The sequence below is a fragment of the Pyxicephalus adspersus genome, chromosome 2 (assembly GCF_032062135.1).
Source record: "Pyxicephalus adspersus chromosome 2, UCB_Pads_2.0, whole genome shotgun sequence".
Lineage (NCBI taxonomy): Eukaryota > Metazoa > Chordata > Amphibia > Anura > Pyxicephalidae > Pyxicephalus > Pyxicephalus adspersus.
In genome coordinates this window covers 110,076,894-110,083,282 of record NC_092859.1, presented here as the reverse complement: position 1 = coordinate 110,083,282, position 6,389 = coordinate 110,076,894, and positions in this window count along the sequence as shown.

Genomic DNA, 6,389 nt, shown 5'->3' with positions numbered 1-6,389 from the left:
TCATTCAGAGGAAAAACTAGCAATTCACAGCCCTTTTCATTACATGACAGGGTGGCTCCTGGCATTTCAATAGGCATATTTCCAAGCTTCAGTTAAAATAAGTTTTCTCAGCAAGAAAAGAGATCTGCGCTTCTTTCCAAATCATTTCTACAGGCAGTATGTTACAAGACAAAAATTAAATTTGCTACAAAAAGACACAAGAATAATAAAGTATCTGCTTGCTGCAAACATAATACAATTGCTGCTGTCTTCTGACGTTCTTGAATTATTTCTGACTGTTATAACAAATAAGTATTTTTGGCTCCGTTAACTAGGAAGTAAAAAAGCTTGTGCTAAAGACCAAACCAATTTTTATTCCCATTGAGTAGACGAAGCTGTAAGATTGGCCTCATTGTTCTTGTTCTGTATGGTTGTGTCTATTCATACAACACTGTGAATATTTATGCTTCTTCCCCCATTCCATTAACCCCTTCCATTCCTACCAATCCATTAGCATTCACAGCTGTTAATGAAACACACTGTCTAACATGGAAACAGAACTGGAAGGAAAAAAACTGATGCAGTTTTTCTTTTCATTCATTTCTTTTCATTCAATTTCTATATGATAAATATATTGTATAAAAACATATCTGTACAGTATGTTATTCTTCACAATATTCTCTTGTGCATAGGTTTAGCTGTTTTAATGTGTTTTATGTTTGTATATCATTTTTTAAACTTTTTAGACAATGTTAGCTGGAATTATTTTGATTTTCTTGGTTCTGACAATAGAGGATTCCAACGTGTTTTGATGGCCTAACATGTTTTCCTATATTACACTTTGCTCAGTTGTTAGCACTCTGGCCTTTGCAGCACTGGGTACCAGATTTGAATCTCATCTAGGACATTATGTGCATGGAAATTGTATGTTCAACCTGTGTTTGCGTGGGTTTCAACTGGCCACTCTGGTTTCCTCCCACATCCTAAAAACATAGAATTAGCTTAATTGGCTTCCCCTCAAAATAGATAGTTTTAATGACATATGGTAGGGACATTGGAATGGGAGCACCTCTGAGGGACAGCTAATGGCATGACTATGGACTTGGTAAAACTCTGTATAATATATTGGTGTTATATAAACACATGTAAATATTTTATTCTTATTTATCAATTTAACCCCTGAAACATAAACCCTTACCCTTAAACATAAGCCATAAGTGCTTGTAAACATGTTTTTCTACATTTGAAATGCACAGCTAACACAGGTAAGCAAATTACTGGATGCGACTGATGACGTCGGCTAGATTGAACACGCCGTCGTTTCAGGGAGGTGCCGGGGCCGCAGGAGCCGCGGGGACCCTGGCAGGTAAGAAAAAGGGGTTCTGTTGGTCTTTTAATGAAGGAACATGCAGGTTTGGGACGTCCTGTCGTTTCAAGCATGAGTGTTCTTCATGTGGGGGAGGTCACTCCGGAGCGCGCTGTATGTTCAAAGGCAGAGGGAGGGCTAGTGAGCCTGCTGGAAAAAGGGAGGACTCCGGTGAAGTTGGAAAGCATGCGGCATTTCCTAGGTAAGTACCCAAACAGGGTTGCGGCGTTGTTGTTAGAAAAGGGGTTTTCTGAAGGTTTTAAAATTCCGTGTAATTTGGTTAATATTCCCCGGGGGTCCAAGAACTTGCGGTCAGCATTTGCACATCCTGAAGTGGTTACTGCTAAGCTGGCAAAGGAGGTTTCTTTGGGCTGCATGGCGGGGCCTTTCAGGGAACCCCCTTTGGTTGATTTGGTGGTTTCACCTTTGGGGGTAGTGCCTAAGCGGGAGCCACATCAATTTAGATTAATTCATCATTTATCCTATCCCAAAGGTGAGTCTGTTAACGATGGCATTGATCCAGAACTCTGTAAAGTGGTTTATGCTTCATTTGATGATGCGGTATCCTTAGTTAGAAAAGCAGGTGCAGGTTGCCTGATGGCAAAAGCGGACATTGAGGCGGCTTTTCGTTTACTACCAGTACATCCGGAGAGCTTTTGGCTCCTTGGCTGTGAGTGGCAAGGGTCATATTTTGTTGATAAGTGTTTACCGATGGGTTGCTCGGTTTCCTGTTCCCTATTTGAGATATTTAGTACTTTTCTAGAATGGGTAGTGAGAGAGGTTTCCGGTGTACGGTCCATTATTCATTATTTAGATGATTTTCTGTGCGTGGGTCCTAAGGGTTCCCTGGTCTGCGCATCATTGCTAGGAACTTTGGAGCATGTGGCGGCTATGTTTGGGGTACCCTTGGCCGAAGAAAAAACAGTGGGTCCGGCGTCAACAATTTGCTTCTTGGGCATTATTCTGGATTCGGAAAAAATGGAATGTAGATTGCCGGATGATAAGCTGTCGCAAATAAGGGAGGCGGTAGACAGAGCGTGTGGCAAGAAGAAGATCCGCTTGAGGGAGATGCAGTCCCTGCTGGGCAGGTTGAATTTTGCTTGTCGCATTATGCCTATGGGCAGGATTTTTTGCCGCAGATTGGCTGCGGCTACGGCTGGGGTGAGAGCACCAGGTCATTATATTAGGCTGACGCGAATTCTGCGAGCAGACTTGCAGGTATGGCAGAATTTCTTGGCCTCCTATAATGGTCGCTCCCTGTGGATGCAACCCTTAGTGGACAACCAAGCGATAGAGCTAGTTACGGATGCGTCGGGGGCACATGGCTATGGGGTTTACTTTGCAGGTAAGTGGAGTGCAGCGGAATGGCCGATAGAATGGCGTGAACAAGGGCGTTGTAAGAATTTAGTGTTGTTGGAGCTTTTTCCCATAGTGGTTGCACTAGTGTTGTGGGGGGAGCAGCTTGCTAATAAGAAAGTGAGATTTTATTGTGACAACATGGGGGTAGTGGAGGCGGCAGGCGTTAAGAGGGTACCGGAGGGGCACTGGCCGTAGGGACACGAGACGACCAGTATCTTTTGAAATGTTGGGTGAGATATGTAATTGTTTACGGAGTGTTTGCTTTAATGGATTTGAGGCCCTGCTCTTCAGGACAGCTTTCGTTGTTACATTCTTTGCAGCTTTGAGACTGGGGGAAGTGGTGAGCCCCAACAGGAATAGTGCTGGAGGTTTGCGGCGGTCGGATGTACAGGTGGGAAACGGGAGAGTGCTAGTTTGGGTTCAGCATTCCAAGACAGACCAGGTAGGTCGAGGAATTAGGCTGGAATTGGGGGCCTTGGAGGGGGCAGAGTTATGCCCGGTGAGGTTGGTAGGTGAGTATATTAGAGTGCGCCCCGAGCGGGAGGGACCATTTTTCATACATGAGGATGGGTCTCATTTAACTCGATTTCAATTTGGTTCGGTCTTTAGGAAATGTGTCGTTGCAACTGGAAGAAACGGGGGTGAGTATTCGTCCCATTCCTTTCGGATTGGGGCGGCCACGGAGGCGGCACGGTGGGGCCTTGGGCCAGAGGTGATTCAACGTATTGGGCGTTGGGAATCCCAACGTTTTCGGTTGTATGTTCGTCCTGACATGTTACTGTGAGGGTTATTGATAGGGGAGCTAACTTTAAAAAAAAAAAAAAATTTCGTTTTTTCGGGTTTAGTGAAGTCATAGCACTGTTAGAGAAGTGGAGGCTGGTATTTCTTTACTCTTTTATTTGCAGATGTTCCACAGTGCCTGATATGGATAATGGGGCACTCATTTGTGTATTGGGGCGCCAGGAGGGCTGACGTAAGAAGGAGTGGCAGACAGCTGAGTTTGAGTCGGGAGATAGCACAGATCCGCTGGATAGGAATACCAGGCATGCAGTGGAGCAGAGTATTGCCAGAGGTTAACAGGTTTGCAAGTTTGGACAGACCTCCTCATATATTGTTACTTCATGCTGGGGGAAATGATCTTGGGGTGAGGCCTATGCGGGAATTAATTAGGGACATTAAGTATGATTGTCTTAGACTTTGGGCAGCTTTTCCAGGTTTAATTCTGCTATGGTCAGACATCGTGGCGCGGAGGGTGTGGCGGCACGCGCGGTCGGCAGAAAGGATTAACAAGGCCCGCATCAAGGTAAATAAGGAAGTGGGGAGGTTCGTTGTCCGCAATGGCGGTTTATCTTTGAGACACAGGGAATTGGAAGCGGAGCCTGACCTTTTCTTGCGAGGGGACGGTGTACACCTAAATGCGGTGGGTATTGACTTGTGGCTTTTGAGCTTGGAGGAAGGCTTACAAAGGGCCTTACGGGTGTGGAGGCGCTCGCAAATGGAGAATGATGAAGCTGCACCCCACTGCGCTCTCTCCCCCTTCACTTTCATTACTATCGTTTGTCGTTCATCGTCTGCCAGGACGGTCGTCTGGATGATGGACAGCAAGCACTGTACACATTCTCATCAAATATCAGCCCTGAGCCGATTATCAGAAGATAACAATTGTACGTGTGTACCCAGCCTAAATATAATCTGCAGCACCATGGTGTGGCAGCTCAGTCTTCCTATTCATTCACAGAATAATGCTACGGTATGTGTAAATAAACAAAAAATAAAGAAACAAAATCTGTTTTTAAACCTTTTATAATCCCCTAGATTACCAAAATAAGTTTTCTTCCTCTTCCCTGATTACTATTATCTAGAAATATAGATAACAAGTCTTAATAAATTTCAGTTCTCAGTACTAAGCAAACACTTATATGAACATCTTTTTTCCACAACGTAATAATTTCTTTTCTTTTGATTTCTGTGTTTTTTTTCCAAGTTAGAAAAGCAAGGGAAATATTGCTACCCATTTTAAAGCCAAGGAAAACACACTTAGAAAGCATTGGGAAGTTTATGGCTCAATTGCTTTAAATATTCAAATATAATCATAATTAGTTTCAACACATGCAAAGGTAATAAATATTTCATGTGATTTGGAGATAGAAAATATCTCTTACTAGTGCTCTTACTAAGTCCTAATAAAAAATTCAAAGTTTGTGGAATTTACTGACTGATGTATGAATTAATGTGTATTTATACTGTATTAAAAATGACCAGAAACATAGTTTTTTCTTATGTGAACATAAATATTACATGATGTTGTAAATGATTTTTAAATCCATAACTGATATAAAAAAAAGTATTACTGATAATTACCTGACAGATAGAGACACAATACTTATTACAGAATATAGTGGATTATAAATGTTTCATTGCACTCTTGGAGATAAAGCAAGCCATGCCCACTACTAAGGAATATGGCTGCCTTTCTCATGATAGCATAGTGTTTCCCGTGTTTCCCAATTGTTGGGTGTGCCTTTTGTTTTTGATTTTGTGTTGCTAGCCTCAGTATTGCTGACTATTTCCCATTTTCTTCCTAGAATGACCCTTGGCGTGCCATTTCCCAACTACAAACCGTCTGACTTTGGATTATCCACCAGGATAACTGACCTTTTGTGTGTGACTTCTTGCTTGTTCCCTTCTGACCACAAACTCTTACACTCTTGGATCATCTGCTCAGACCTCTGCAGTCCATGATCTATTCTTTGCCTGTATGCTACCTGTATGTTTACTGTATAGGGCTGGTGAGTTGTAAGTATAAATGGTAACTAATGTACACAAAGGCTTTCTTCCAGTTATACGGCAGGAAGTCGATAGGCGATTGCCTGCCTTTTACCTTAGCAACCTTCCTTATTAATAACAATGATACTGTGAGTTTTCCAAACTCTACATCAGCTCATTCATTGGGCAACAGTGACTGACTGAAATACTTTTTAACCTCCCTTGCAGTGGTACATTTAAAAATACCTAATTTTTAAAATTTCCTGCCTGGTCCCGGCTCCCAGCCGTATGGTCACGCTTGCACGGCCCTGCCCATTCGGCATCTGCGTCCCCTAGCCTTGCGTCCCCAACGTTCACACGCCGGGGAAGCAGATGCCGGCTGGGCATCGCCAGGTGACAGAGATGCCAGACATCACTGGAGGATGCCGCGTGCACATGGGGACCATTTAAATTTTAAAACTCCCTTGCAATTCCACCCTGAGTATGGCTCGGGGTTACGGCTTTTGGTACTAAGAATTAACCCCGAGCCACACTCGGGAATACCACCAGGAAGGTTAAAGGATACTTTCAATGAGCTGTTTCTACATGGACACCAATCTAAAAAAAACAGATTTTCTGTGTCATCCAGCAAACCTGGAATGGATCTGATCCAGAATTCAAAACATTTGCTATCAAATAGCAAATAACTTCCATTCTAGGTTTGCTGGATCATTTAGCTTTACTGATGAAAGTGTATCCTTTCCAGCCTTGGAGAGCTTTAATAAATCAGGTCCCATATATTGACATATTTAAAATATAGATTGTCTTAATAAAGTTTGCACACATTGAAAAGCGGTGCTGTTCTTTTCCCATACCAAAAACATACACTTGGGTTGACCGGTTTTATAGATTATGTCAGGGACTTCCTAGGGAACTAACA